The sequence below is a fragment of the Pteropus alecto genome, unplaced genomic scaffold, assembly GCF_000325575.1.
Source record: "Pteropus alecto unplaced genomic scaffold, ASM32557v1 scaffold3, whole genome shotgun sequence".
Classification (NCBI taxonomy): domain Eukaryota; kingdom Metazoa; phylum Chordata; class Mammalia; order Chiroptera; family Pteropodidae; genus Pteropus; species Pteropus alecto.
Window position 1 is genome coordinate 1,274,555 of NW_006442484.1, and position 11,076 is coordinate 1,285,630.

General features: G+C 38.0%; 1 protein-coding gene and 1 pseudogene across 1 annotated transcript in view; one reads left to right on the forward strand and one right to left on the reverse strand.

Moving 5' to 3' along the window:
• Positions 1–11,076, forward strand: part of MRPS6 (mitochondrial ribosomal protein S6) — a 73,542-nt gene that overhangs the window by 859 nt on the left and 61,607 nt on the right. The window lies entirely within an intron of this gene.
• LOC112470860 lies at positions 7,711–7,829 on the reverse strand (annotated as a pseudogene).

Consider the following 11,076-nt stretch of genomic DNA (forward strand, 5'->3'; position numbering starts at 1 on the left):
ACCTCCGCCCGCTCCGTCTCCGCCGCCCGCCACCCGCCACCACGCTAGCGCCTGCTGGCCGACCCGGAACCGTCCGCGCTCAATAAAACCTTCTCCAAAGCGTGTTTGTGCAGTTCTCTGGACCACGGTCGCGTATAACCGCTGTCACGTTAAACAAACAAAAAAATCTTTGACTTCTCTTTTTCTGACTTCAGCGAAAATCCTCCTGCTCCGGGTGTCTTTAGCCCAGTTCCATTCATCCAAGTTGTGACCTTTTTTGCGCCTTCTGGAAGAAACTTTTCTCCCCCCTGCTTTTGATTGATCTTGAGGTAGGGAATTTCAGGTTTGGAGGGATGATAAGCGAACCAGCAGCCCGTTCACTTCAGGTGATGCTGTGGCCAAGGACAGGGGCCCGCGGCCCGGAGGCAGCTCTTCGTCCTCTGTTCTGGGTCAGGTACTCCTCAAGCCGTCGCTGAAACCCCCATTCTTCCGTGAATTCGGTAACGTAGAATGTGGTATATGCTTTTTCCCCCCCAGCTATTAATAAAAAAATACTATGTCCGTACTTTGAAAATATAGCTTCTTACAGCACTAGAGGCCTGGGCACGTTTTATGTTTGAATCAATTTTGAGGAATAGCTATTAGGAAGTTTTGTTGAACTTCAACCTGGATCATGGTCCAGTTTCTATAGGAAAAGTAACAATCACTGAGTGTTGTGAAATGGTTACATTCTTTGCACCCTATAAAGTGAGGAAAGACTATTTCCTCTTGATCAGGTCTAGAGAGTCTGGTCAGGCAAAGCTTGCTATTCCAGGATTCGGGAGAAAATAAGATTGTGTTGAAGTACTCCACCATTCTTGGCCCTCCACTTTTCATACTAAGATAAACTGCTTAAAGAGAATAGGAACAAAACTAAAAAGCACATTATTGAAAAGGAAACATGTTTAACTATTTGGAAATTGTTTAAGCCCTTCCTTTAATCTGTGCCTTTTAGGAGACACCTTAGAAACTGGAAAATGTTAAATTTTTTTTGTGTCACCTTGTTTGAAGGAGGAAACAGGTGATCATTGAAGAGTCAGGGTATAGGCATAATATTTGAACTTTTGTATTTTGCAATAGCTATTAAGTGCATTGGTTAACATGGCTGCAAGTATATTAAATGTATTTTTTTTTATCATGTTAATGTATTTTTTTGTATCCAGTTTTTTTTTTTGTATGCTCCTGTGCATGGAACATACATTTTTTTACCCTAGTTCAGATAAGTCACATAGTACAGTTTGGTTAAAATAGTAATTCAGTACCTTCCTTGAAATCCTCACAGGAGGGCAGGGAAAAAAAAATAAACCTTAACAGATAATCAAGGTGAACTCCTCCCTGGAGGAGGAAGCCACTATTGCCTCTTGTTTGGAGTTCATCGCCCTAAATAAGATTAAACAAACACTTTTTTGGGGGGGGGGTCACAAAACTTATTTTTTAAGTAGGCTGTAAATGTATAACAAAGACTTCATGGATTTGAACAATTTCGCTTGCTTTTAATTCAAGAAAATTAGATTCTAAAATAAGACCAATACTTGGGAGTAAATGAATGGAAAAAGTTAACGCTAGGTTTATTTAATTCAAAATGCCTCTGTGAGCTTGTAGCCCCATTTGGGAGGCTTGAGAAACCTCAGTTCTAATCTTAAGCAGTTTGTGGTCCTGTTGCAGGAAGCCTAGCGTAACTATTCTAAGTTGCATACTTTTCATATTTTTAGGTTCTGAACTGTGTTAACTTTTACAGTGTACCCCTTTAATGCGATGGCTTATCACCCCCCTTCCCCAAATAATTTACGAATCTTGTAATTGAGGAAATATGCTCTGTTAGACAACTCTTAGAGCAGAAATGGAAGTTGAGAGAATGTAGTTTTTCTAGCCTTTTCTCGGATTCCCAGAAGTGTTTTCCTGTTTCTTTTCTGTGGTGCTCTGTAAGCCTGAAGAGCATTCCTAGTCTCTTGTAGAGTATTACACCCCTCTCCCCTACTGTTTTATTTCCTTTGACCCCCTAGCTGGACTCCTTTAAGTGGAGCATACAAGAGTTTTTCAGTTTAAGATGCAGGTACAGTGTGGAGGCTCTCGCAGCATCTCTTATGGAGACCCACATGTTGTAGCAAAGTCATTTGTGAGAGTCCCTATTGGAAGATTTCAGGGCGTAGTAGTATATAGAATGAGTCTTTATTGAATTATACAGTTGTGTATTAATCAGTCACTTAGAAGTTCCGTGCTATCTTTTTCTCAGTTTGCAGTTAGGAGTCTCTGCTTTGTTGCCCTTCTACCCTTTGCGTTTATGAATGTAGATACCAGTTCCTCCCAAGGAGGATTTTATTTGCAGGTGTTTAGCCTGAATTTTATTTTAATCTATGTCATGTCTATTTTCCCCCAACTTTTAATTTAGCACGAAAAATAAGTAAAAGCGTAGTTAAATTCTGAAATTGGACATAGGAAGGTAATGGACGTTGCAGGCCCTTAAAGGTAATGACTAAAGCTATTCGAAAGTATAGTTGCTTAGACCATATTTATATAAGAGTCCAGAATAAAAAAGATTTTGAAAGTATTGTTATACCTATATAACATCAAAAGAGTTTTATTCACTTCTGGAAAACACAGTTTTCAAGGCTATAGTGTGGAAGGACATAGCTACCGAGGAAAGAGCACAGCCCGCAAGTCTCCAGGCAGCCTCAGTTCAGCTTGTGGAAGACCTTTTCTAACTGAAAAAGAGACAAATTGCCTACGAGAGGGCAAGTTCTCTCTTCACTTCCACCCCGTCCTTCTGCAGTGGGATCATTCAGGTAGAAAGAGCAGGGGTCATGCATTTGGAGAGTGAGGTCTGACACTGATTTCTGAAGTCCCTCCTCTCGAGAGTCAAAAAATGGCTGATGTCCTTTGATTTCGCTTCAAAATTAGATTTAAAAGATTGGTATTTAATTTCAGTTAGGTAAAAGACTGAATTGCCAATACATGAATGATAGAGCCACCTACTGTGTAGAGAGGCATAGGAAAAGCTGTGTAAACTATTGATAATTTTTACACTTGGGATGGGTTCAGGAAGAGATTTTGAGGTGAAAAAAAAGATCTATGCAGAGCATTTGTATTCTTTGGTTACTTAGTTTAGGAACACTTTAATTATCTTATTACACTTGCCCAGAGTTGGCATATTTAGAGTTATGAAAGCCTTGGGAGAATGTTTCTTCCTGAAGTCGTCTCTTGCTACTCAGGAATTTTTACATGAGGAATTAAAGGTTTAAATAATAGCTATCTTAATTGCTAAATGAATGCATGTGTGTATAATAAAATAGCATTTATATGTCCTCTTGTATGTATTTTTCTAGTAGGAATAAAAGCAGATAACTACTTTGGAAATCTTAAATTTTTTTTCTCTAAAACTTTACAAGTTAATTTCTGTTTAATATTCCTTTTATTTTTAATTTAATTGAAAAGCAGATTATATTTTAAATTTTAAGATAACTCATCGAAATAGTTTTTTGTCGACAAAGAGTTTTATGATATAATGAGTTTAATTTGCCCCCCCTGAGTTTTATAAGTTTAGAAATCAAGCATAGCGATACTGCAGTTTCTAAAATGTAGAAAGCAGTAGGTTTTCTGATTGTGTAGTGAAGAGTTACTTCTGTTTCTCTTCGCTCAAGCCTTTTTGATTACAAAACCTGAGAAGAGTTTTGTATTTATCCCAGAGTTGTATCCAAGTTAGGAGCTTCTGAAAGTAACAACAACAAAATGTTTGTATTTTAGATACCTTTGGAGGTGCAGGGTGCTAATGAACTGAAGTATGGGACTGGCCGATCCTAGTCATTGTAGCTTGGCTTGCTTGGCAATTTGATGACTAGGGAATGGTGACATTTCTACTCTCAGGTGGCGGCAGACAAAAGTTCAGATGGAACATCTTTGTCCCAGCTGTCAGATGGCTGAGTTAGTCTTAGTCTCATGGGCCCTCCCCGAACAGCTTTGCATGTGTCTTAATAATCACCCTTACTGTTTTGTTGCTTGAAACCAGACAAAATAGTTATCCAGTAATGAAAGACTTGAGCTTTGTGGACAATGTTGTACTTTCATTTGGTATTAAAGTTTTCTTGGGTTACAGCTTATTGCCGCAGCAAGTGATTGAAGAAGGAGTCCTGTTTCTGCCCCTGAGCTACCGCTAAGGTACAAGGAGTGGCTTGGGGGTAAGGAGTCCTTCCTCACCAGACATGGTTTGTATTTATGAAGAATGCCTGTCAGAAGTTGACATTCTGCAGTGAATTTTTTTTTTTTTAATTGTTACTCATGACTCACACATTCAATACCGATGTCTCTAGGTTTTAAAAATCTAGGTATTTATATGCAGACTGCTATTGAATCATCTCACCTTTAGATTATAAAATCACTTTAAAGAAAAGTAAGAGTTTGAAAGCAATGAGGGGCAAATTCAGAAGTAATGTTTTTCATTTAGCGCCTTTGCTGTATTTGTAGTACGGGTGTAATTTTTCTATTCAAGGTAAGGGTTACCTCTTTAGTGGAAGGCAGTGTTCTTAATAAGGCTGTTATAAACACTACACATGTAATTATCTCTTAAAGGAATCAAGTTTAAGGAATTAGAAAAATCTAAGGAAATTATTCAAATTTAATGAATGTCTGGTAAGTTTTCAGTTTATCTAAAGGAAAAATAAAATACCCTTACAAGTTTAGAAAAGGACAGTTAATCTAGTTCTCTTATCTTTGTTGCTCTTAGAGCAGGAGTTGGCAAACTGGCTCACAGGCCAAGTCCAACCTGCTACCTGTATTTGTATGGCCTGTGAGCTGAGAAAGGATTTTATGTTTTTAAATAATTGGGGGAAAAGTCAAAATTTTATGACATGAAAATTATATGAAGTAAAAATTTCAAAATCCATAAATATAGGTGTGTTGGACTATAACCTTATTTATTTGTATTTACTATCTTATTCTTTACAGAAGAAATTTGCTAACTCCTGATTTAGAGTGTACAGACATAATTTCCCAGGTTTAACATTTCTCTTAGCTTCTTATGGTACTGTTTTCTGACATTTCTGCTTTGGTTTCTTCCTTTCCCTCCTCTTTATATACTATACCTTTGACCTTCACATGGATGGCTTGCCTTTTTTGGTAACAAGCTACGAATTCTGGCATTTTGTACTTTTGTTTCTCCTGGTTATAGCCGCCTGGATATTCCCTTGGCATTGCACACTCAGTGTGGTTCACACTTAATGAGTTGCCTACCCCCAGACTTGTCTTATTTCTGTTTGTGGGTTCTCTGTCTTCTGTCACCTGACAGAAGTTTTTACTTTGTATTATTACAGTAAATTGGCTGAATGAATTTCACTCCTTGTAATTCTTCAGTCTCAATTCCATATAGTCTCTTCTCTGCCTTAGTCTCATATTTCTTGCTTTATTCTTGTAGTGTCTTAGCTGTTCACTGTAAGGTACTGCCGAGGAGTTAATGCCTATAGATATGCTTCTTGGTACAAAAGTAAATGTTCTTGAGGAACTTTAAAAGAATTAAATTGAGGTGTATTAACAAAATACAAAGCGTTATATGGTGTTGTCTTTCTGATTATTTAATTGCCTTTACATAATATTAGTCCACTGTGTCAACACCATTGTCAAATTACAGCACACCTCTTCTTTTGAAAAAAGACATTCAGATGAACACTGGCATCCAAGGCCGCCTCTGATAGGACTCCAACCCTTTTTTTTAAACTTCATCTAAATTTCTTTCAGTCTCCATTCCATGTACCGAGTAAACCAAGCTGCTGCAGATCCCCATTAATACCATTCCCTTTTATTTCATTTGATGCCTGTGTCACACTGCTTTTCTTGGAATATCCTCTCTTTCCACATTACCCCATTATCTCCATGAAAACCTGCTTCAAGTTCATTTAACGCATTTGCTACATTAAACGACTGTTGGAGTACACACTATAGTCTTTCCTTTGAATATGTGTGGTGTTTTTCTGTGTCTTATCACATGGATCAGTTTTTACTTTGTATTACAGTTAATTGGTGAATGTTTCTTATTCCTTTGCTAGATTACAAATTCTGAGGGTCAAATCTGTTTCATTTCTGTCCTCTGCTTACACATAAGGTCTATGCTCACTTAGCTGCCTTACAAGGATTACTACTCTCATCTCTAAAACACTTCTTGGATACGAGATAGCATGCTGACCTCTTGTGCTAGTAAGCTGCTTTCAAGTTAGTGCACTTTTGCTTGCACTGGGCGAGTTGTATGCTTGCCAGAAGTTGTGTTGGTTTCCAGCACTGTTTCATGGCAGGTAATCTTGTTTTTACAATAATAATTTAAATATGTTGACTGATAAAATGAGTGCAAACTTTTTTTCCCCCTGGAAACCAAGTTGGATTCTTTGGAAAGATTTGATGAAGGTGAGTCACTAAAGTTATGGCTGTAGAATTAGATGTGGCTGCAATAACTAAAAGTTTGGAAGGAAGAATAACTAGTCCAGGAGGATTCTGTAAGTAGACTGCTTTACAAGGATTTCTTAAAGCTGTCCACTTCAATGAAACTGGAAATGCAAATTGTAGATGATATATTTATAGATGTGGTTTAGATCAAGCAACAGGAACTCGACTCCGCAAGGAATTTCACATCATCGATCCCATTCTCCAAGTGCTTTAACCCCATATTAAGATTGGCAAATGAATGTACATTTATGTGTTAAACTTAAATAAAATGTTTAAGGTACGTATGTATGATTTTTTTGATTTCCTACTTTGGCTTTAATTCCTTTTTTCCCCCTCTGTTTTGGATATGATTGTTTTGGATACAAAGGCTTCTGCTTCAGTAAGTGGTCTGATTTCTGTTATGTCAGTGATGGAAGAACATAAGCTTCAAAACGAAGATAATGCTGGTCGTGTTATGTTGGAGTTAAACAGAGAACTGGCACTGAGATCCTAGAAAGGGCTTCAGAAAGAGATCAGTCTGGTTTTAGTTTCTGACACTTACTTCCTAAGGATCTTAAACTTTGTGGATCTTCATGCCCTCATCGATAAAATGGGAGTGTTCCCTACGGTAGAGAGTCTTTGAAGAGAAACATGACCTTGGAGATAGTAGGTGTTCAGTGTGTCATTAAAGTAGCTTTGTGATCCCAGGCAAGTTACTGAACTTCATTGCCTAGTTTTCCACTCACACTTTATTGATGAAGAGATTCCTAGAGATAACATTTTTTTGGTTATTTTATCAGGATCTGAGACTGAGTCAAACCCAAAATATATTACTTGCTCAGTAAATGTTTTAGTTAGTGAACATGAACCATTTTACCTAATAGCTTGCATGCTAATTAAAGAAGGGCAAGCTTTTTCAACTATGAGGTACAGAGTGTTTCTATGAGGTACGCAATGAACTTCACCAACTTAGAATGACCTCTTTGTCAGAGAGATGAGTATCATTTATTCAGCTATTGGTCTTTGACAGGCATTGTGTGCACCAGGATTCCTCATCAAGAACTAAACTATTTGCATATGGACTTTGTGTTCATCTTGTCCATCTGACCTTATATAACTAGTTCTTAGTAAGACTTAAATGTGTTTTTTTGGCCAGAAGGTTGGGAAAATTCAAGTGAAGAGTAGAGAAAATCTATTTTTATTTTTTGAAGCGAGGCAACCCTTGGCTGACTTCACAGATCGCAAGGACCTTGTCAGCTTACAATCCCTTCTTTTCTTTTTTTTTTTTTATGCCTACAGCACCTGGTCTTCCTAGGCGGTCTCCCATCTAAGTACTAACCAGGCCCGACCCTGCTTAGCTTCCGAGATCAGACGGGATTGAGCTTGTTCAGGGTAGAATGGCTGTAGACTGAGAAAATCTAAAGAAAATTAAGCACTTTTGATAGCCTGAGCTAAGGTGATTTGAAGCAGGTGTGGGGGGAAAACTTAGTATTTTAACTTATTCAGTAGATGTTTGATTGCTAATTGTCCAACTGCTAACGCTGTAGGAATGACCACTTTTCAGTAGAATCAGCAGAGGAAGCAGATGATATCTAGCCCGATTAATTCTGCTGCGAAATGGTATTTTCAGTTAGGATTTTACTTTTCATTTTTGATGCAGCAAGGTATTATAAAACTACAATTTCCCTTTTAATTGGTGATTTTAGAAGGTTGGTTTCATTCCTATTGATAGAGATTTTATCTTTGTAATGGAATTAACAGTATTAGTTTACATTATAGCACATGTTGCTGGAATGTATGTATTTTATTAACACGCTTAATTGCTTTTTTTTTTTGTAATTGTCTTATAAGCCAGGAGTACCTGCGATCCAAGTCCAAAATAAGACCTTTTACAAGAGAATATGCATCTTTTTTTGATGACGTGCTTAACGGTCAATATTTTAAATCCAACTTTAGTTCAGACTGAATTTGACTTTTTTTGTAGCTATTTTATTTTACTCTTAAGCTGCATAATGGGATATTGGATGGTATAGGGTATTGGGCACTGTATGAAGCAGACTTGGAAAATTGAGTGTATAATGGATGAAGAAACAGGAATGTGACGAATAATAGTAATGCTGGTAACAAATCATGTTCATTCTTTTTGGGAGATGGCAATGTGAAGTGTAAATGTGTTCACTGATTAATAAAAGCCGTTTAACAAAGTTGCCAAAGAGTAGACAGGTTGTGTGTTAAATTCTAATTACTGTGTTTTAAAACTGGGTAAGTATGAATGATTGTTATTAACTTTACATTATTTTGTCATAGTTTGGAGTGTTTTAATTCAGGATGGAAAGGGTTGGGTGGGCCTGCGGCAAAATGGGAGAGCTGCTGTGGGGAGACGGTGTGTGTGTGTGTGTGTGTGTGTGTGTGTGTGTGTGTGTGTGTGTGCGTGTGTGCGCACGCGTGTGTGTGCGCTTGAATCCGCCAGCATGCACACTCCTGCTGGTGCTTATATTCCAGTCTGTCATTGGTCTGGGGGATGTGGGCCAGCTCCTTTTCTATCCTGTTCCTAACCAAAAATCCAGATTTTACAGGAGATCTGATATTTTGGATGTTGGCAACTAACTCAAAAATATTTCAGCACCATGGACCAAATGTATCTGTTGGTTAAATATGGCCACCATCTTATAATTTCTGATTTAGATAATTTGCTTTAGGTATTTTTTAAACAATGTCCTTAATTGTCTGTAGACTTCTTTTTCAGCATTTAGGTTTCAGAAACTGCTGCTTATATGTTGAAAAAACCCACCTTAGTAATTGGTCATTGGTTTGGACTTAAAAGATGGACTTAAAAGTAGGACTTAAAAGATGCTCAGTAAATGGCAAACATGTTCAGTTTTTAAAAGTCGTATCAATTTCTAGTTTTGTACTACTGGATTATGTATGCCCACTTTGGTAATGTGTACATATAGACTGCAGAGAGTTGTACAAGGACTGAAGTATGACTTAGTGTAAACTGTCAGAAATTGGTATTCGTCCATTTTTTTCTTGGATGTCTGGGCGATTGTACTAACCTAATCTAGGGGTTTGAAATACTGCTTCTGGGCAAAGGCTGCTTGTCTAGAAAATGACATTTTTTTGCTTACGGCATATCTGTGAAGTTCACGTATGACCCACAGTCCTTGGAATATCATGTTACCATGGGACAAAAAAAGTTTGGCGCTTTTCTAGTCCGAGTGTAGAATAAGGGGACAAAATGTTTTGTTGACCAGGCTTCGTGTTTCCATAGAGTGGAAATCAAGTCATTACCTTGACTGACTTTCTTTTTTTGTCTTTCCCACTTTCCTACTCTCATTCCAAATATTTAACAGCAAATCTCAAATAAAAAAAAAATAAGTGCAATTCATTCTTCCCTAGCTTTCAAGTCCACGGTACAGTTGATCTGTTCTGTCCCCCAGACCCACAGTCGTCGTTACTATGATTGCAGTGCCCTAGTTAAAGAGAATCCCTCCCCACTTTGAGAATACTTCTGTAGAGGTTGGTGTGGATGAGAGGTTAAAAATGGAATTGCAAGTGAAAGAATGGATTTATAACCTCAGCCTGGAACCCTCAATGTTCATAAGCTGGTGTTTGCCTGCTTCCGCCCCAGAATGAAGAATTCCCAGTTTTGTCTTTGTTTAGACTTACGTTTTTGAAGCGTTCTCCTCGACCCCCACCCTGGCTGTTAAAATGCTTTAATTTGGTCAGCCAAAGAATCCCAAGTAAGCTGTAACAGCCAGATTACTGTGGATGTAGTCAGGCATGAGAGAATTCTCACCATTGTGACCAGACCGTAGTGGCACTTGGAGGTGCTGGGAAGATCCTTGTGTGGGCACCCATGTGTGGACTTCTTCTCTCTCAGGAGGGAGGAGAACCAGTTAAAGTCCCAGACATCTGCCCTGTTTTTAGTTTGTGTTCAGGTGTTTTATATGCAAATTAGGAATATAAAACAACATTCAGTACTGGTTTAGATTCAGATTTAAGGTGAGTTTCTGTTGCATGAAAAGCTAAATTTGGGGGTAGGATCTTTGCCAGGCATATGTTACAGGAAAGGTGTCATTAAAAAGTGTCCTTTTAAATTGCTTGAACCTGTTAAGTAAATGTATGACCCAGTAGTGGGTTGTTTTGATTGTCGTTCTTTTGCTGGTGTACTACTTGCCTTTTGTTAGCATTTATATGAAGAGGCAATTGTGTGACGTATACTGTCTGGAAAACCTTAGACGCCACTTTTCCGTCGGGGACAGTCTTACGTCTGACAGACCCGGTGGCCCTGTTGGTCTCAGGAATCCCATTCTCATGTGTAGACTGAGGACCAGGAGTTTTTGCATATTCCATTTAAGAAGATTAAAGTGAAGCAAAGAAATTCCCCCTAATGTAATTTCTTTAATATTTTATCTGATTAGGATGAAATAATTGGAAGCTATAACTTCAAGATCTTCTACCTTCTGACATCCAGTGAAGGCAGTTCCGATACTATTTCTCTTTTTTTTCCAGTCTACTTGTTCTGTATTTGAAATACAAGAGAAAAATCTAGCTGCATTCGTAATCTACAATGCCATGCCTGTTTCATGTTCACTTCTTAGGTTCAGTTCAGGCCATATTGTCTAGTTCTTCCATATACTGTTAAAGTTATCC